The 22,354-nt window shown below is 46.7% G+C and overlaps 1 long non-coding RNA gene across 1 annotated transcript in view; it reads left to right on the forward strand.

The window, feature by feature from the left end:
• Window positions 1-8,801, forward strand: part of LOC146830147 (uncharacterized) — a 295,089-nt gene extending 286,288 nt beyond the window's left edge. The window contains exon 2 of the long non-coding RNA XR_014961374.1: window positions 4,756-8,801. This is a non-coding gene — a long non-coding RNA (uncharacterized LOC146830147). The remainder of the gene's footprint in view (window positions 1-4,755) is intronic.
• Window positions 8,802-22,354: the final 13,553 nt, after the last annotated feature.

Below are 22,354 nucleotides of genomic sequence, written 5' to 3' on the forward strand. Positions count from 1 at the left end.
GTGGTGGGTTACCACTATATTATTTTTATACTTAATTTTGGAAAGCCTGTGTCCAGCTGATGGGTGAGAGTGTTTACATAGCGCATGTACTCCTGATGCATCATGGGTCTGTAGAGGTTTTAAACACAGTATAAATGTTTGCATTGAAGAGTAACTCTGTGTGCAGGTGACAGTTGACAGCTTGTGGCCAGCATGTTCTACATAAGTGTTTAGGTTCTGCAGAAAAAGTTTGCAACAGGGAAAATATTCTACATACAGCATACTCAGTATTGTAAGCAGCCTTAAGTTATTTGACAGAATCGTTTCTTCATGACAATTTCTCCGTAACATAGAAGACTGTGTACAACTGGTATTAAGCTATGTACATGTGTTTGTTTTGTTACAAAAGATTGGGATAGCTGTAAAGTTTTCACCACAATATAAAGGCTGCAGGTAGTATAATCTTTAGCACCTTCAGATGTTGCTTATTTAAACCCCTTCAGCGCGGCGCGGATTACCGCGCCGTGCTGAAGGTTCCGTGCGCGGGCTGGGCCATGACGGAGCGGTTCCGTCATGCGCACAGCGCAACCGACGCGCATGATGGAACCGCTCCGTCACTCGCATCGAAGAGGTTAAGGGAACAGTGTCTTTGTTGCCAAGTGTTGCATAGAGTGTAACTGTTCTTAGATACGTTTTAATACATTTTCTAATGTAGTGTATTTCTCATGAGAGTTTCACTGTTTGCAAACAGTGTGGTACATGGAAAAGTCCTTCCATAGAGTGAATATTGTTTACCGCACCCACTTCTCTACTCATATCAACTTCATTTCTCAATGTAGGTTCACTGACTGTAGGGACTTTGATACAGATAAAAGCTGTCCATTGTAGGGCATTCGTTTTGGAACAGACGTTCAGTAGTTTTCGGAACTTGGCTTTCTCTGAACAGTTGTAAACAGATTGAACACTGTATGCCATGAGGGCTTCCCATATATCTCTGGTTGATTGCTAATGTGAACTACGCTACCCTTGAAGTGTACGGTATGGGGTCACTGTGGCACATAACTCATGCTTACTGCACCTAAGGGAATTGTTTCTCGGCTGGCATTAATAATGCCTCATATTGTTCTGTGCTGTTTTTTAGTTACTTTCAGAGCTCTAATGCTATACCCATTGATAGAGCAATGTATACAAAAGAAGCTTGGATGATGTTATCAGTGATGACATAAATGATATCATTTGAGAGAGTCATCAGTGATTTCGTTGAACATGTCATGAGTGGTGTAATATGTGAAGTCATATGCAGTGCATGGCAGGGGTGCAAGTTATAGGTAGCCCTGCTAACTATAACTGGTACATTTCTGTGTTTTTTAAACGTTTAAAACGCTAATTTCGTCACTGATAAATTCACCTTACTATAACGTTACTTTAACCTTTCAGTGGCTTTCTAGGTTTTATTTTAACGTAAAGCAATATTTTATTACCATACGCAACGTCAACCCCTGCTGCACAGGCTAGAGGGGACAGTGGGTAGTCAGATACAGGGCCCTATGTCTATTTATAGGGACCCCCTCCCCGAACTGTTAAAAGATTGGACTGACAACTCTAATGCCTGTTCTAAAACAATGCTCAGAATATTAATAAAACATGCGTGGGGGGAACCCAGTGAATTAACCACAGAAATTAAAACATTAATGGACGAGTTTGAAAAGGAGACCGATCAAGAAGCTGTAAAAAAGACCTTAAAGACAATTGAAGAATGTCTCTAAACCCATGAGAAGCAAATAATACAGAGAAAGCAACGAAAATTTCAACGTGGTGAGCAAGATTACGCTGCAGGGAGGATTCTAAACTTTGCGAAGAAATTTAATAAAGCATGTCAGCAAATTTCAAGATACAGAAAAAACCAGGCACCGATCTAAGTTTGGATTTGGGATCTACAGAAGATCTGAGTAACAGCACAGTAACAACGATTTTGTTTTCTGAGGAACTCAGGATGTTACAAAGAGGACACAAACATTCTTTCAAAGGAAAACAAAGAGAAAGAGGCAGAGGTTCAAAAACCAAAGTCAGAGAAGACGACATCGAAGAAAAGCTGACAAACAGTGGTGTGGGAAACAGGGGCCGAACTCAAAAGAAGACATAATGATAGCAAATTCCAAGGAATTAACGGTAATGAACTTATCAAAGAAATTTGTTTTACAGTTGGAGATCGAGACTTTGAAATTGGGACTTTCCTTTTACCTAGCAGCTAGGCTTGACTATGCACAATTAAGGATTGATTTATATAAATTCGTCAGAAAGTTGAAACCTTTTAAAACACATTTACTTAGACCCAATAGGAATATTGGGGGAACAATATTCCAACCTGAACCTAACTCAAACAATCTAACTATAGGGGATCTATATACATTACAAAAATTACACATTCTAGAAAGAAAAGAAGAGGCGAATACAACACCTGGTATCTTAAATGACCCCTTTGATCCAGATAACGTAGAAACCATCAATACTTTGTTTGGGATCAACACAGGTGGGGCGGAGATGACTGAATTTAGGGCACTGTCCAAATCTATTCCACAACTCCAGAGGGATAACATTGATGTCTTCTCAGAGGTGGTTGCAAATGATATCTTGAAACTGATTAAAGAACCCCAGAAATGCCATAATTTGAGTAAGACACAATGGAATATCCTCACAAACCTTTAGAGAGACCAAACTATAGCTATCAAACCCTCTGACAAGGGAGGTAACATAGTTATAATGGACAGGGCGAATTATGTAAAGGAAGGATTAAGACAGGTGAGGAACAATACATGTTACACCAGAACTGACAGAGAGTACTTACACACTGTTATATCTAGCTACAAAGACAGACTGTTAACATGGCATGCGCAACAACTACTGAGTTGTGAGGAATTTCAAATCTTGAAGAATGATACACCCACTATTCCTACCTTATACTTGCTACCTAAGGTACATAAGGATGCCCTGAACCCTCCGGGTCGCCCCATCGTCTCCTCAAAGAACAGTATCTTTGAAAACAGGTTGACTTTTGTTGACCACTTCCTAGCACCCTATGTACATAATTTAGATTTCTATATTAGGGATATTAAGCAATTCATACAAAAGACTAACAATTTATGTAGGAATAATGAATGCTGGCTTGTGCTTAGATGTTGAGAGCCTTTTCACAAGCATCAGACACCAGGATGGTATGAATGCATGTAAGTACTTCCTTCGAATGAGGAGTGCCAATGTCCTGCAACACACACAAATGATCATTGAGATGATTGAGACATGTTTGAAAGAAAACATTTTTCTTTTTGAAAACACCCTCTACAGGCAGATACAAGGGACAGCCATGGGGACCTGCTTCGCCCCAGCTATGCCTATCTCTTGGTGGGCTGGTGGGAGGAGAAGGTTCTCTGGAACAGTGACCACAACAAATTCATTGATTTTATCAGTGTGTAGCTCAGATACATTGATGACGTCTTCTTCGTTTGGGAGGGAAACGAAGAGGATCCGAAATTATTTTTGGTAGACATGAATGAAAATGATGTAAATCTGAGGTTTACAATGGAATACAGCAGGGAATGCCTTGATTTCCTAGATATTAGACTCACCCTCAAAGATGGCACCCTACAGACGGAACTCTTTAGGAAAAGCACAGCAGGAAATTCTATTCTGCATGCAGATGGCTGTCACCCACCCAGCTTTCGCTGGAGTATACCTTATAGCGAATTTTTAAGAGCTAACAGAAACAGTAGTACAGATGACAGCTGTAAGAAAACCAAGCAAGAGATGATTGACCTTCTTAGTGTCAGGAAATATCCTAAGAAAAGTCTCCTCAAAGCGAGCACAAGGGAAGATGAGAAATTTAGAGAACAACTGTTGCAGGATAAACCCCAGAGACAAAAAGACTCAGGGAAGGCACCAATAAGATTCATTACAAAATTTACCAGTCAGGCAACCAACCTACACAGGATTCTCAAGAGTAACTGGACAATTGTAACACAAAATACTGTGCTGAACACAAAATAGGAGACACACTTAATATCACCTACCAAATGAATGTTTCCTTAAGGGATATGTTGGTACATAGTCATCTGAACACTAAGAATCTGACATGGCTCCAAAAAAGTAGAGGATTTAAGAGATGTTGGCACTGTAAAGCCTGCAAACATAGCACCAATGATCAGGAGGTTACCTTAGAGAGAGTGAGGAAAAAACACCACATCACTAAAACGGACTACGTCCTCTATGTGATCGTCTGTCCGTATGACAGATGGTACATAGGTTGAACAACATTCCCTGTATAGAAACGAATACTAGAATATTGGAGGGCAATCAGCGAACTCAGATATGAGTTACAACACAGCCAGTCTCTTCAAGTAATACCATGATGGGGATTGGACAAAGGCAAGGTACTTTCGTATACACACAGTAGTGAAGCATCCAAGAGGAGGCAACCGAATCTCTGCTCTACGCAGAATGGAATCCCGATATATATTGAAAGCAGGAAGTCTTGCTCCACATGGTATGAACAATGATGAGGAATTACACACACCTTTAAAACCCTCTAGCTGCTTAAGTATAATCTGTATACTGTAAGTAAATATAGTTTGAAGTACCATGATTATGATTTTTGTTGGTTTTATGTGAAATGTTTCATTTTCCCTCCTTGAATTCGATACTGAGAGATTAATCATTCTAGAATTGGACATCTTCATTGTGTAGCTATTCACTCTAACACTTGATTTTCTGTTTTCCTTACAGATTTAAGGAAGGCCTCCATGCAAATCATGCTAGAAGAACTCTTTGGAAGAGTAGAAGGCGATCCCCATGTGGAAACACCTTTAGACCCTCAATATCAGTGAAAAACAGTTTCTCTATAGTTGGGTACCATACCCTTGAGTGATAATATACACATGAGACAGGATTGATTATGTCTACTTAGGATAACATGTTTTTCCTTAAGAACTGAAACCATAAAAAGGTCTCAGTTAATGCTTATGAATTTATTCTAATACCACAATGCGAAGCGCATTTGTCGACATGAAGCAATGTGTTTCTGCAAATCATACTAAAGTGGATATCGTATGGTGGAATGCCATTTTGATAAAGTTGTATAATTTGAATTGAGGTAGGAAGGGGTTTTCCATCTGTCAAGTATTTTTTTATGTTTATTGAATTACGTTGTGTGTTACGTGGTGTTAAAAGAAGTGATTGAGAAAAGAATGGGTTATGTGACCAAGATCGTGAGATCGAAACAGGCCTGTTTCTATTTGCCTAATAAATACCTGATAACAACACTACTGCCTTGGAGAGGCTGTTTCCTTTGAAACTCGACGAGGATATATATATAACATTGGGCCTGATTTATATCTAGTTGCCCCTTACATTCGTGCTCCATAATGGAGATTTAATTACATCCACCAGCCTGCAGAGTACGACCCGTCCAAATTATTTGTAGAGTAGTGAAACCGCATTCCGTCATGTAGAAGGGAGAGCTGTCATCCTAGCAGGACTACCACGCATGCAGCGAATACTATTACGGTAGAGCCCCACTTGATTGGGTCACTTGTCCAATCTACAACTATTACTCAGAAAAGACAAATGTAGGACAATATTGTCTCAGAAGTTAACACTGTGTACACCACCAGGCAGTCACGGGAGGAAACTAGAAACCGCTGGAATGATCTGCGGGGGAGGGTCAGATCTCTGGCCAGCAAAGCCCATATAACAGCCCAGCAGCTTGCTTGTGGTTCTCCCAGACTTATGCACCTCTGGCCCTGGGAGGAAAAGTAAACAGCAAGTGATTTGTAAATTGTAAATGCCTTTGAAATCAATGTCAATAGTGTCTTGTAACTTGAAAGGCCTGATTTAAACACAGTAAATATTAAACATTCCGTAGATGTACTGATGTCAGCGCACTGTGAGGGACACTCTAGTTTAATAAACTGTAATGTTGCTATGAGATTTAACATGACCTTTGTATTTGTAACATGGAGTACATAGTGGCTTGATAAAGTACCTTATGTGTAATGTGTCAGATATTTGTCTGACAAATATCCATTGTATGGCCTGGTATTTAACATGAAGATACACAAACTGCTCTAAAGTTGACCCACTACTTTGTACATTTGAACAATATTACATTTCCCTTTAAAAGTAAGCAGGTAAGTCATGACATAACTGTTATTGTCACATCTTTATAAACAGTCTCTCACACAGTTTCATCTTCTTCATCCAGTTCTCAGACCTGGTATGGAGAGGCCCTTATGACCAGGTATGCCATGCCCTTGCTACTCACACCTAGAGTGCTAGTGGATCTGTCTAGTAAGATGGTGACAGTACCTATGACACATTTTTAAAAAAAAAGTATTAGTTATGTACTCTGAAGAAATGTACTGGATGTACCAATGGCATGGGCATAGGAAGCGACTAGTGTGCCAGCACACTTTTTAGTGTCCCTCTAAGCATATTGTGGCCCAGCCTTAGGAGTCTGTAGGTGTACTCTCAATTTACCAATGAGGTAATATTGAATAAAATATGGAGTTATCCATTAGTGCAGTAACTAACAACAGCTACACCCTTAGTGCTCGATTACTACAACTCCCCAAACAAATATTGAAAGAGCTACCGCACCTTCATGTCATATTTCATTTTCATCACAGCCAAACCTTGACTCAGAACATGTAAAACAAAAAGTTTATATCTTGAAATAAGACATGTTCATACTCTGCAACACACAGAAACTTTCTCGTGGGTAACATTTCTCAGACTTTTGTGCTCTGACAACTGTATGCCTAACAGGTGGCCTATAGTGCACATAACTTTACAACCATGTACAAGTATTTCATTTGCTGTGCAGTTTTGGTCTCATGCATTGTAAAAGGACAATGGCTTACCTGTATGATATACCTCATGGTACAAACATGTGATTTCTGGTTCATACGGAGCTCTCAAAATGTGAAAGCTCTCAATATCACCGATTGGGCATGCCAAAATCTTGTGAGGTTGCAAAAAAGAAACACGTCACAACTTCATAATTGTTGTTAATTTGTGAATCTGTGGAAGAATTTAGATGTGTATGTTGAATTGAGAAACAAACTAGAAGTAAAATCACATAACCATAAACAATGAACTAATTTACCTTCCAAGCCAAGTCCTGGTTAAATATAGGAGTTTGTCAGTAAGCCTAATGATTCTACAGATTCTAATATTTAGCAGTTATATCATACCTTTACACACAGCTATACTTACAATCATCTTCTATTTCCTACTGTAGGACCAGTTCCAACATCAGAAGGGCCTGAAGCCACTCCACCAACTACTACTACTCAACTCCTGCAGAAGCCTTCCGTGAGGATGCAACTCCTACTGGCCCTGATCTGGATGAGGAGCAGCTTGGCCCATCGGGTGTATCTGGGGAGGCAGTTAGGGTGTGCCTCACTCTGCCCACCATGCTATCTACAACCATTGTTGGACCTCCCTCTCAGCACCATTCATTACTAGTCACTGCTGTGTGGTCCATCTGCAGCCTCAACATTGTCAGTGTGCACCCCTGTCCTGGCTCCTGTTTTGACATTGTCCACTGGTGCAACTACATCTGCAGGTGAGCCAGGGCCCAGTGGGATGATGCCAACTCACTCTAGGCCACAGGACAGTCTGGGTAGGGGGAGACCTGCATCAACACAATAGAGTGGGCCCACTCATGCCCATAGATTCAGGGAAGCTATGTCCCAGAATATCATTGGACTAATGGCATGAAGAGAGGTTGGGCCAGGTTATAGAGCTCCTTAAAAATACCAAGGATGTACTGAGTGGCATTAGGCAGTTTCAGAGGCAGCACAATGACCTTTGTGAGAGAGATATATCTGTAATGTACTCTTTTTCTGGGGTGGCACAGGATGGATGGATGGATTTAGGGACATATGTAGGGCTCTGAGTGACAACCCTACATCTCTCTGTGGAGCCAGACTGTCGGTGGACCACACAGACAGTTTCACCCACTGTGAGGGAGTCTCTGCCAACTCTGGAGACACCTGCCATTCCTGGAAACCCTGCAACTGCTGACCCACCAGTTACTCTAAGGATGGGATGCTCATCGGGCCCAGTGGAAGATGATCACAAAAGAAGCACCACCAATAGGCGCAAATAGCTTCCTTCTGTGCAGCCACAACATTGACTTTTGCGACAAATCAAATCTTTTGAGGACTCTATATAAATTGGACACTTGACTCCAAACGTTTGCATATGCAGCTTAACTTAAAAAGATCTCCCAAACCAAGATTGTCAATTCTGTGTCTGATATAATGTTGATGAGATTTAGCTTTACCAAGAAAGGGTATGTTTTGATCTCCACTGAACCACTTCAAATAAATATACATTTATATTTTAATAAATCACTACTATTCTTGCTGTAAATGTCATTCCTTGTGTTTTATAAACTTCTTTGTGGGTTCTGAAATTGTGTTGCGTAAGTAAATATCGTACCTTTCTCATCCTATATCTGGATGACCATCATGCAACGTTTTATACCTATAATAATGGTGAAGTGTCAACTACTACAACGTGCATGCAGACCATTTTACAAACAGTAGTACGAGGAAGAGACAAAACATTTTTCAGGTTTAAACACTTAGAAGTAAAGTTAGTCACATAATACTGGAGATGTAGAAAATGCATGTGAGCAGAGTGCTTTGGTTTCACATAGCATGTGTTTAGTCACACAGAAGTAAAGTAAACAGTCATGCCACAACATTGTCTACTTTTATATACATATTCATTTTTATGACTGTAATGAATTTACTACAGACATGTGCAGAATAATATTATGTTTTAATGCATTTTTTATGTTATGAATGAACAAATTAATAAAAACAAACACATATTTTTTATATATTCATTGTTGATTTCAGTTATTTTTTGACCTTTAGACACATAATTAGTCATTGTTTTGACCTTTTATGATTGCCTAGGTTGTTACTTTTCAATATACCTTACCCTGTCCTAGGAATTGGAACTATCAGGGGGTCCTTGTTTACTTCACATAGTCACACAGGAGTAACATTCATTGCTACTAACAACCAATGGTATAATGCCTCCTGTTGCAACTGAGACAGTGCGCCTATATACAAAACTGCGTACCACGCCAGGAAAAACATTCAGATATGCAGATCTGTAAGCACAAAGTATGCTACCTTACCCCTTTCCTTGGTCACCAATGTATGTTTATCAATGGGAAACACGAGAATGTAATTATTAATATTTTAGTATTATTGAAAACAGCAGGTGCTTGCAAAATGACATTTTGTCAGTTACACTATCTGCTTCTGAACTTAATCAGGCATTGTAAATATCAGTTTCTACGAGAACAATTTACCCATATTCTCATCACAATCATAAACATTACCATTATGGCCCAGATCCTATGGACTACAGCCTAAGCTGTATGAATCATAACACATGCAGGGGTCTACCACCTGCAGATCTAGAAAGTGATTGTGTTGCGGTAGGAGGATGCCTCTGAAAGAGAAATTGCATAATTGGATATATAAAGAGACCTTTACAACTAGAGAGTTCTTCTCGTGACATCCTTTGTGTTCTTTTAACCTTTCATACGAAAATAAGCATAGTGCTAATAAATGTATATTCTCGACCAGTACCCCGAGGCCAAGAGTCCGCCACTTTTGAACAGCTAACCACCTTCCTCCCAACCATTCCTCCAAACTTTGGGGCAATCATTGCTGGAGATTTCAACTGCCAATTCGAACCCCTGAATGGCTTGGTTACGGGTACTCTTAATGAGGAGGACAGATACTGGTCCATTCCAGAGCCCAATATCCCTCCAGCAAGGGCACGGACTCCGTTAGCATAAAGAGACCTTTCCTACAAGTTCTAAGGCATTACACATCACATACATTATTTTTGTATTCAAATACCTAATGCTTAGCTATATGTATGAAGATGAAAGCAAATGCATATATCAACCAATTAGTCGTCCGTCTACATGTGGGTGTTCAACTTACAGCAAACAGTCCTCTTAATGGGCTATTGACATACATTCTGTGTTCCATGAGTGTATCAACTAACACTCACTCATGTGCATATTTATATTGAAACATAATTTTTACATCTGACAAATGATTTTGTGGCGTTAGATCTAAAGGTTGGATGTGCAATTATTTTTTATTTTATTTCTATTTTTTAGATCCATCAACCGAGTTGTAATTCATACCACACACAATATATGTTTACAATCCACTGCCCCCATTGCACATATATTTCGGAATTTTTAAATATAATTTTTATCACTTATGATTCCAGTGTTTAAAATTTTATTTTAAGCATATTAGTTAGTACGTTTTTCCAAATAATTTTGACACTGTTAGAACTTTCAAAATACAGTTCCCGACCGCTGCGTCAGGACAAATGGAAATAGTGCGTCTTGTGCATTTAACCTCTGGCACGCCTATTGGTTAACATGAGGCAATTGTTTCTAAAATGTCCAATGGTTTTGGAATATGTCCATTGATGAAAGTACACGTATCAATGACGTTCACCTTTTCCAAGGGGTTCTCACTTGTCTCCTAGCTTTGGTACAGCTCAGACCTCCTGAGAGTTATCTGCTCCACCTGAGCTTTTGGCGACCATGGCGGAACGCACTGGTGGCAGGGCCCCTAACTTCACGCCCGAGGAGTTGGACATTCTGACGGATGAGGTCCTGTCCCAGTAAACACAGCGACATGGCACACCATGTTAACAGGTAACCAAATTATAGCTCTAATGTAATCAGTAATCCTACTACTTTTTAATTTCACAGCTCTGCCTATGTTTGATTCTTCATATTATGTAGCTATGTGTGACTGGTAAAAAATATTTATGCTGGAAATAAGTTGGCTTGTGTATTTTTCATACTGCCTTTTGTCTGTTTCTTACACTTGGACCTTGCTACTTCCTTCTATTAGGGAGTATGAGAATGGATGTGCCATTTTCTTATACACAGGTTTGGATTACATTGGTATAATAACGATAAATATTTTATTCTGGAAGTTGCAATTTGTCACATGTTTATCTATATGGTAAAGATAATGTGTTATCTTAGAGTATGGTGAAATGTTTATAAGTCATTCAGATGTGCAGGCACTTACTGGGTCAACTATGTTTCCTAGCGCATTATGCCCTTTTAAAGAATGTCTATATAGACATAAATATTTTGGAACATAAAACATACAGACTTTGGAGTTTACACAGGTTATTTTGAATAGAGTAACACATGCAGTATATGCCATCCCTATCGTCTTCATTTGTGTAGATATTTTATAAATATTGTGTGCAAGCCACATTCTATGAACAAAGGGCCTCATTTATGAGGCCCGTTGCGCCATCGGAACGTCACTTTTTGTGACGTTCCGTGGCGCAGAAGCCTGCGTGATATTCATCAGGCAGCACTGAGCCACTTTTTGTGGCTTAATGCTGCCTCATAAATATCAGTCCCTTTAACGCAGTGTTCTGCGTTAAAGGGGCGTGCGATGGGTGTTGCTGGGGGCGTTCCCAGCAACATCCATGGCCTTTTGACACTGCCCCAGATTTACGAGAAATCGTAAATCTGAGGCAGCGCCAAAAGCTTCCGCCTCCCCAGGGGAGGCGTAAGGGAGGCGCAACGGGGAGAAATATCTTTATTTCTCCTCGTTTTTCCTTTTTCTGTGTGTGCTGCATTCTGCAGCACCCATACAAAGAGGAAAAAGCCTCTGTGATTATTTTTGTACAGAAAGGTTTCCCTTCCTGTACAAAAATATTCATCCCCGCAATGTAGGCACTCTTGCACCATGGTGCAGAGGTGCCTGCGTTGGCGCAGGCAGCCCATTGTGCGCCGGCGCAGGGAAAAAGGACAGGAATGCACCGCATTTTATAGATACGGCGCATCCCTGCCCTTTTCTTTTGCCGTAGGGAAGCGCAGCAGGAAGGCCTGCTGCGCTTCCCTACGGCAAAACCTCATAAATCTGCCCCAAAGTTTCTGTACAATTTGTTTGTCCATTACTACAGATATGTTCCAGCATTTTAGTATCAGTTTACTGTTGACATGGTGGCCCAAAATGTGTATCCTTTAGGAAATGTTAAACCTGTCTTCGCCCAAACTTTTCGCCGACTTCCCTCCAGGTTTGGTGCTGAAAATCGATATTGTTGGCCTTAGAACTCTGTGCGCTTTACCACTGCTGACCAGTGCTAACGCGGCTGTGCTCACTCCCATAAACATGGTTTGATTGGCTTATACCTGATTGGCGTATTTAATTTACTTATGAGCCCCTTGTAGAGTGGTATACCATATACCCAAGCCTATAAATTAAACCGGTCCTAGGAAGCTTGTTTCCGGCCCAGGGAGGACCTGGCTTGGCAGTTCGGACTGAACTGTTCTCATGAGGCACGGGGTCAAGAAGGATTTGCATATGGCCAGGTATAAACTGGGGTGGCATGGTGAGCAAAAGAATGATGGATTTAACCCAGATCTCTTGACTGAGGGTGAACGTTTTCATTTGTTCTGCATTCCATCCATCAATCGTATGTCTTTTGCTTTCTCACCCTAAGTAAGCCGGGTATGCCCAGATCTGTGACCACTGTGCCTTCTACGAGGCCTGGTCACCCCTCCTGCTGCCAAACGCCTTCCTGTCTGCCTGCCTGCCAGAGCGACCCAGCCGCCGCTGAGCCGCCCGTCATCGCCGATTCCCGCCGCTGCCTCCCTGCGGCCCCGCCCACCTCCAGCCCATTGGCCGCCCCGCTCCCGCCTCCCAGCTGACCCGCCCTCCCGGCTCCAGATTTATGACGCCCCCAGAGCGACCGCGCAGCGGACGCGCGCAGCGGGAGCACCGATTGAGCGCCGAAGGTGCGCCAAAGGTAAGCCCGTCTGCGCCCGTCCGCGCCTGGACCGTGCCCAGTGCCAGGACCCCTGGCCCCCGCAGACCCCCGCAGACCCCAGCCTGCCCGCCGGACGTACGACGCCGCCACCCTCAACGCCCTCAACGCCGGCCGAGTCCCGGGCTGCTACCGTGCCACCCCGAGACGCACCCACGGACCCTTCTGCTGCAACTCCTGCAAGTTCACCTGCACTACACCTACACCAACCAAGACCAAGACGAGCAACAGCAGCAGCCACCTGAAATGCATCCTGCTCAACACCCGCTCCGTCCACAGGCACGCCATCGAGATCTGGAACCTTCTCGACACCACAACCCCAGACGTCGCCTTCTTCACGGAAACCTGGATGAACGCCTCCTCAGCGCCTGACATCGCCATCGCCATCCCAGACGGCTACAAGATCATCCAAAGGGACCGCATCAACCACACCGGAGGAGGCATCGCCATCGTCCACAGGGACACCATCCGCATCACGACCAACACCGACGACACCCTGCAACCGCCGAGCACCTGCACTTCCAAGTCCACATTAACCCCAAGACCACCCTCAGAGGCACCCTCATCTACAGACCCCCGGGACAACGCACACAATTCAGCGAAGACATCGCCGACTTCATCAGCCCACACGCCCTCTGCTCCGCTGACTACATCCTCCTAGGGGACCTCAACTTCCACCTGGAGAACTACAACGACTGCAACACCACCACCCTGCTGGACAACCTCGCCAACCTCGGTCTCAAGCAGCTGGTCACCACCCCCACCCACTACGCCGGACACACACTCGACCCCGTCTTCTCATCCAGCAAGGACATCGCCTTCAGCCACGCCACCGGACTCCACTGGACCGACCACAGCTGCGTCCACTTCAGCTTCGGCAGGACCACGATCCACCACCACCAGCAACAGGTTGCACGCAGGAGCTGGAACAAGATCACAGCCGACCAGCTCGCGACCTCCCTGAGCATGAACCCGCCCACCAGCACAACGAACCCCAGCCAGGCGGCCACCAACCTCACGAAGTGGATCAGCGACTGCGCAGATGAGCTCGCCCCCCTGAGGAACCCGCCTAGCAGACCCGGTAGCAAGAGAGCCCCATGGTTCACCGACGAACTCAAAAGCTCCAAGAAGAACTGCCGAGCCCTCGAGAAAACCTGGCGCAGAGACCCAACACCGGACAACATGACTGCCCTCAAGCTCGCCACCCGAAAACACCACCAACTCATCCACGCCACCAAGAAAACCGCATTCAAGGAACGACTGGACAACAACGCACACAACAGCAAGGAACTCTTCAACATCGTCAAAGAGCTCTCCAACCCCAACGCCGGAAACAACGACATCACCCCTTCGCAAGACCTCTGCAACTCCCTCGCCTCCTACTTCCACAACAAGATCACGGACATACACAACAGCTTCAGCACTCAACCGACGAACACCACGACCGAACCACCGCCCCCCATCACCACCCTCCGCGCCTGGACCCCGATCAGCACCGAAGACACCGTCCGCACGATGAACTCCATCCACTCCGGATCTCCGACCGATCCCTGCCCTCACCACGTTTTCAACAAGGCCGACGCTGTCATCGCACCCCACCTGCGGAACATCATCAACACCTCCTTCGACACCGCTACCTTCCCGGAGAGCTGGAAGCACGCCGAACTCAGCGCCCTACTCAAGAAGCCATCGGCCGACCCCACCGACCTCAAGAACTACCGCCCCATCTCGCTGCTCCCATTTTCCGCAAAAGTCATTGAGAAGACCGTCAACAAGCAGATGGCCGCCTTCCTCGAGACGAACGGATCCCTCGACCCCTCGCAGTCTGGCTTCCGGGCCAACCACAGCACCGAGACCGCCCTGATCGCAGCCACGGATGACATCCGAGCGCTACTCGACAACGGAGAAACAGCGGCCCTCATCCTCCTCGACCTCTCCGCGGCCTTCGACACTGTCTGCCACCGTACCCTAGTACAACGCCTCAGCAACGTCGGAGTCCAAGAAAAGGCACTGGAGTGGATCATCTCCCTCCTCGCCGGAAGGACACAGAGAGTCCGCCTCCCTCCGTTCAGATCTGAAGCCACCGAAGTCATCTGCGGCGTCCCTCAAGGCTCCTCGCTCAGTCCTACTCTCTTCAACGTCTACATGAGCCCCCTCGCTGACATCGCACGCCAGCACAACTTCAACATCATCTCCTACGCCGACGACACCCAGCTGATCCTCTCCCTCACCAACGACCCCGCCACCGCCAGAGCCAACCTTCACGAAGGGATGAAAGAGGTAGCCGAATGGATGAAGAACAGCCGCCTGAAACTGAACTCGGACAAGACGGAAGTCCTCATCCTGGGATCCTCACCCGCCACTTGGGACGACTCCTGGTGGCCCCCCGCCCTAGGCAGTGCACCCAAACCAACAGACCACGCACGCAACCTGGGCTTCATCCTGGACTCCTCCCTCTCCATGACCAGACAAGTCAACGCTGTCTCCTCGTCGTGCTTCAACATCCTGCGTATGCTACGCAAGATCTTCCGGTGGATCCCCACCGAGACCAGGAAGACGGTCACCCAGGCCCTCGTCACCAGCCGTCTGGACTACGGCAACTCCCTCTACGCTGGAACCACCGCCAAACTCCAGAAGAGACTCCAGCGGATCCAGAACGCCTCAGCACGACTCATCCTGGACATCCCCCGTCGCAGCCACATCTCCAGACACTTGAGAGACCTGCACTGGCTCCTGGTCAACAAGAGAATCACCTTCCGTCTCCTCACCCACGCACACAAAGCCCTACACAACCAAGGCCCAGGATACCTCAACAGCCGCCTCAACTTCTACGCTCCCAAACGCCAGCTTCGATCGACCAGCCACGCCCTCGCCACCGTCCCCCGCATCCGAAGAGCCACCACAGGGGGACGATCCTTCTCCTACCTAGCCGCCAAGACATGGAACTCCCTCCCCACCCACCTCCGCCAGACCCAGGACCACTTTGCCTTCAGGAAGCAACTCAAGACTTGGCTGTTCGAGCAGTAGCGGACCCCCAGCGCCTTGAGACCCTCTGGGTGAGTAGTGCGCTATATAAATGCGATGATTGATTGATTGATTGATTGATCTGGGTCCCGGGCTCAGTGTGCCACTGGATTCAAGCCATCCTGGCTGATGAGTGGTGAAATCCCGAAACTGGTCCCAGGATGCTTGTTTCCGGTCAAGAGAGGACCTGGCTTGGTACTTCGGACTGGACTGTTCCCATGAGGTACAGGGTCAAGGCTAATTTGCATATGACCAGGTCTAAACTGGGGTGGCATGGAGGTGAATGTTTTGAATTTTTCTGCATTCCGTCCAACCATTGTGTGTCTTTTACCATAGGGCCGGCAGCACTTATTGTGCCACCCACTCAAGTAGTACCTTAAAACTTTGCCAAGCCTTAAACTCCCTCTTTATTACATATTAGGCACCCCTAAGGCAGGCCCTTGGTAGCTTATAGGACATGTTGCTGTGTAATAAAAAGGCTGAACATGTACTTTTACGTTTAACATGTCCCGGTAGAAGAAAAACTCCTAGATTTGTTTTCACTACTGTGAGGCCTACCCCTCCCATACGATAACATTGAGTATTCCATATTGTATTTAATAAGCTGCAATTGCCAATTGGGAGCAGCTAGCTATGTCATGCTGGGTGTTCATGGAAGTGTAGTAATAAATCCTCTTTAATGGTAAAGTGGGATTTTTTATGACAATTTTGTAATTGCCACTTTTAGAAAGTTGCCATTTTCCTGCCCTTAGCCCTTTCTGTCACATGACTGGGTGCAGCTGACAGTTAGACTTCTTAAATTCCTCCCAGACAGTCACACAATAGAGGGATTAGGTGTGCCTCAATGGGCCATCTGCTGGCAGGATGGGGGTGTGAAGTTCAGTACAGCGCCATTTGCAGCTGAATAGGGTTTACATTATTGCAGAAATCATTTTGGAGACAGGGCAGGGAAGTCTGGAAATTGCATGCACTTCAAAGAACCTTTCCAGAAGCTCCTTCCACCTTCCAGAGGAAGGGCACAAGGGTATAAATGCCCATGGACCTCTCAGAGGACTGACTGCTGCTGTGACCTGCTGTGCACTCTGCAAGACTGCTTTAGTCAAATAAACAACTTAAGCACCTATCCAACCAGGATGGGCTTTTGAGCCATATCCATAAAACATGAACCCCTACTTCTTGAACATAATGAAGATATCTGAGATATCCTACTGTTGTGTTTCATCTGTTATAGGACAAGGTCTGCAGCTAACATATGGGTATGCTTCACATGTAGTTATGGTTGTGCTACACATAACCATTTCATGAGTGTTGCATCCAGCTGAACCTTACAGACATTAAGAAATGCGATTGAGCAGCAACATGCATAAATGTTCACTGTGGGCTGCTGTTTTTATTGACTATGTGAGGCTTATGATAAGTATTCTATTTGCTCAAGGTTTTGTATCTTTCTGGCAGCTGATATATATATATTAATTCCTTATTTTTAACAAAGCCAGGAACATGTTGGCTTAAACACATGTATAGCATATCATCTGAGGTGTGGGACACCTTAAGTGTTAGAGGTGTTTTTGTAACAAGTAGTTACTTGGACAGATGACACACTGCTCGTAATATGATGGAGCATGTTTAGGAATTTTTACAGGATGACAGACATTACCATAGGACAGTTTCACTGGTCAGCGGTTATGCGGTCCACTGACACACGGTATCATGGTACAGGATTGCTGTGCACAGCAGTTAAATGTAACAAATTTTATTGTTAACATCAATCAGGTTTTAGACCTGGTCACAATACTGAGGTCGCCATGCTAAACATCCTCAATCAATCAATCAGTTACTTGTAAAGCTCACTACTTACCTGTGAGGGTCTCAAGGCGCTGTGGGGAGGGGGTGCTGCTACTGCTCGAAGAGCCAGGTCTTGAGGAGTCTTCTGAAGGTGAGCAAGTCTTGAGTCTGCCACAGATGGGTCGGGAGGGTGTTCCAGGTCTTGGCGGCGAGGAAGGAGAAGGATCTGCCACCGGAGGTCGTTCGTTGGATGCGGGGGACGGCGGCGAAGGGCGAGGCTGGCGGAGCGGAGCTGGCATATGGGGGTGTAGAAGCTGAGTTTGCTGTTCAGGTAGGCTGGTCCGGTGTTGTGGAGTGTTCTGTGTGCGTGGGTGAGGAGCTTGAAGGTGATCCTCTTGTTGAGGGGGAGCCAGTGCAGGTCTCTTAGGTGGGGGGTGATGTGGCTGCAGCGGGGGATGTTGAGGATCAGGTGGGTGGAGGCGTTTTGTATGTGTTGCAGTCGTTGTAGGTGTTTGGCCGGGATTCCTGCGTAGAGTGCGTTGCCGTAGTCCAGCCTGCTGCTGACGAGGGCTTGAGCCACTGTTCTTCTGGTTTCGGTCGGGATCCACTTGCAGATTCTGCAGAGCATGCGGAGGGTGTTGTAGCAGGAGGAGGAGACGGCGTTGACCTGCTTCGACATGGAGATGGAGGAGTTGAGGATGAATCCTAGGTTGTGTGCGTGGTCCGTGGGTGTCGGTGCTGTTCCCAGTGTGGTCGGCCACCAGGAGTCGTCCCAGGCAGAGGGGGTGGGGCCGAGGATGAGGACCTCCATCTTGTCCGAGTTCAGTTTCAGACGGCTGCTCCTCATCCACTCGGCGACGGCCTTCATTCCCTTGTGGAGGTTGGTTTTGGCTGTGTGTGGGTCCTTGGTGAGGGAGAGGATGAGCTGGGTGTCGTCGGCGTAGGAGATGATGTTCAGGTCGTGCTGGCTGGCCACTTGTGCGAGGGGGGCCATATAGACGTTGAACAGGGTCGGGCTGAGGGATGAGCCCTGGGGTACGCCGCAGATGATGACGGTGGCTTCGGATCGGAAGGGTGGGAGGCGGACTCTCTGGGTTCTGCCGGAGAGGAAGGACGTGGTCCAGTCCAGGGCCTTCTCCTGGATTCCGGCTTTTTGGAGGCGTGTCCTTAGTGTGCGGTGGCAGACTGTGTCGAAGGCGGCTGACAGGTCCAGGAGGATGAGGGCTGAATTTTCGCCGCTGTCTAGTTGGCGCCTGATGTCGTCTATGGCGGCGGTGAGGGCTGTCTCTGTGCTGTGGTTTTGTCTGATTGGGACGGGTCTAAGATGTTGTTGTCCTTGAGGTGGCAGGCCAGTTGCATGTTGGCGATTTTCTCGCTGACCTTCGCCGGGAAAGGGAGCAGGGAGATGGGACGGAAATTCTTGAGGTCCTTGGGGTCCGCATTGGGATTCTTGAGGAGGGAGTTGATTTCGGCGTGCTTCCAGCTTTCCGGGAATGTCGCTGTCTCAAAGGAGATGTTAATGACCTTCCGTAGTTGGGGTGCGATGACTGCATCTGCTTTGTTGAATACCTGGTGTGGGCAGGGGTCTGATGGTGATCCTGAGTGAATGGAGTTCATGACTTTGCGTGTCTCGTCATCGTTGCCGTAGGACCAGGAGCTCAGGTGGTTGGTGAAGGTGGTGTTCGCGGGGGGGATGGGGTCTACCGTAGTCGGGGCTGTCGAGGTGTTGAAGCTGTTGTGGATGTCGGCTATCTTGCGATGGAAGAAGGTGGCCAGTAAGTCGCACAGGTCTTGCGAGGGCGGGATGTCGTTGGTGTTGGCGCTGGGGTTGGAGAGTTCCTTCACTATGCTGAATAGCTCTTTGCTGTCGTGTGCGTTGTTGTCCAGGCGGGTTTTGAAGGAAGATCTCTTGGCTGTTCTGATGAGTTGGTGATGCCTGCGGGTGGCGTCCTTGTGGGCTGCGTGGCTGTCCGGTGTACAATCGTGGAGCCATTTCTTCTCCAGTTTCCGGCATGTACGTTTGGAGGTCTGGAGCTCTTCGGTGAACCAGGTGGCTTTCTTGCTGGTGTGGATGCTGGAGGGTTTCTTGAGCGGGGCAAGGGTGTTGGCGCAGTCGTCGATCCACTGTCTGAGGTTGCGGGCGGCGGCATCTGGGTCGGTGGGGTCGGTGGGTGGATTCTGGGCGAGGGTGGAGGTCAGCTGGTCGGGTGCGGCGGTGTGTGTTTGGTTTCTTGAAGGTGAAATGGATGCAGCGGTGGTCGGTCCAGTGGAGTTCGGTGGTGTTTGAAGGCAACGTGGGTGCTTGTGGAGAAGAGGGCGTCAAGCGTGTGGCTGGCGGCGTGGGTGGGTTCGGTGACGAGTTGTCTGAGGCCGAGGTTGCCGAAGTTGTCGATCAGGGTGGCGGAGTTGGCGTCGTTGTTGTTCTCGAGGTGGAAGTTCAGGTCCACGAGGAGGATGTAGTCCGTGGAGGCGAGTGCGTGGGTGCTGGCGAGGTCGGTGATGGAGTCGCTGAACAGAGCCTGGGGTCCGGGGTGTCTGTAGACGAGTGTTCCTCTGAGGGTGGTGTTGGGGTCGGTGTGGATCCCGAAGTGCAGGTGTTCGGCGGTGTTGAGGGTGTCGTCTGCGTGGGTGTAGGCCTGGAGGGTGGACTTGTGAATGATGGCTAAGCCTCCTCCAATTCCGTTGGCGTGATCCCTGCGAGTGATCTTGTAGCCGTCCGGGATGGCTATGGCGATGTCGGGTGCCGAGGAGTCGTTCCACCAGGTCTCAGTCAGGAAGGCAACGTCTGGGGCGGAGGTGTCAAGCAGGTCCCAGAGCTCGACGGTGTGTTTGCGTGCGGAGCGGGTGTTGAGGAGTATGCAGCGAAGGTGGTTGGGTCCGGTCCTTGGAGGTTTGGTGGTTCTGTTGCAGGTGAAGTTGCAGGTGGGCAGGAGAAGGGTCCGTGGGTGCGTTTCGGGTGGCCTGGAAGCAGTGGTGGTCTCGGCCGGTGTTGAGAGCGTGGAGGGTGTTGGCGTCGTATCGGAATCTGGCGTCGTGGCGATTGCAGACGGGCTTGCCTCTGGTGCGCCAGCAGCGCGGCCGCTCTGCGGCCGCCATTTAAGGCTGGGAGGGAGGGAGGATCAGCTGGGAGGTGGGAGCGGGGCGGCGAGGGGGCGGGGCCGCAGGGGAGCAGCGGCAGGAATCGGGCGAGGGTACAGAAGAGAAGGGGGAGGTGGGGGGAAAACGGGCAAGGCACAAGGCAAAGAACTTTATAAAAAATAAAAATACAATTAAGCACACAGCAGTGGGAGACAAAGGCAACAATGGAAACGGTATAGAGAACCAGGCAGCAAAATAACAGTACCGAAAAACAGTCAGTCAAACATCACGCTCGGGGGCTCAGCCTAGATGATATACAAACATCACTAGTCCAGAGTGAATCCTGCCTCGTAATACTTCTGGATTTATCAGTGGCGTTAGGCGCGGTCAGCCACTAGCCCCTCAGTGAAACTCTTGAATTCATAATGGGCCTATCAGGGGCCATCATCAATTGGTTCACCTTCTTCTTGCAGAAGAGTCAAACTATGAAACAGCCTATCTGAGTTAGCAGATATTGACAGGGGCATTTCGCAAGGATCCACAATTTCTCCAATGCACTTCAATCAATAAATGGAACCTCTCACTGAAATTCTCAAACAGTCAACAATCTCGTACCACACGTATGCAGATGACACTCAACTCTACATCAATCTCTCCTCACAAGAGGATATCCAGAGACTAGATGATACCCTGATGAAAACATAGGTATAGCTTACGTGCAACCATCTAAAATTAAATGCGCAAAAAAAGAATCCATTCTTCTCTCCCCTTTCCTCGCATCACAACAACCTAGACTATGGGCTCAGAACCTCCATTCGCTAAACTGCACACCAACCCTCTGTAACGCCGTGAAATCACTAGGCATCACACTAGACTCAAATCTAAACATGCAAGTTCATATACAAGCTGCAACTAGAAGCGCTAACCTGCATCTGTACATGCTGAAAAAAACGAAAACCCTTCACACTGCCATGAGATCTCAAAACAGTGCTTCAATCTCTAGTGCTCTCAAGACTGGACTATGGAAATGCCACACTCATAGGCCCACCTAAAACCAGCCTAGCCCCTATGACAATGACAATAAATGCTGCAGCAAGATTCAAAACAGGCATATGTTATTATGATATTGCATGTTTTCATCACTCAGAGCCTTCAACTGGCTCTTAGCTGGAACTAGGATCAAGCTGAAGGTGGCATGCATAACACACAAAGCTCTACATAATTCTGGTCCTAAGTACATGATGAATAGAATCAAGCTGTCGGGTAGAGGAAGAGATTCCAGAAGTGCTAAATCCCTAGAACCAGCCAGGTAAAAAAAAAGAAAACACAAAGCTACTCTTTCCCCGGATCTGCCCCCAAAATATGGAACTCCCTACCACCCTCAACAAGAACAATTAACTCATTCAGGATTTTCAAGAAGGAAGTTAAAGCACTACTACTAGAAAAACATATGTCATAAGAGAACTATTTCGCAATCGCCACTCACCCTATTCTAAATTGTCCTTTATTGCTTTGTAATGTGCTATTTGAATTTGATGTACAACTGAGTCGTGTGACAGGAGTTTATTGTACT

Source organism: Triturus cristatus, chromosome 5_1 (assembly GCF_964204655.1).
Source record: "Triturus cristatus chromosome 5_1, aTriCri1.1, whole genome shotgun sequence".
Classification (NCBI taxonomy): domain Eukaryota; kingdom Metazoa; phylum Chordata; class Amphibia; order Caudata; family Salamandridae; genus Triturus; species Triturus cristatus.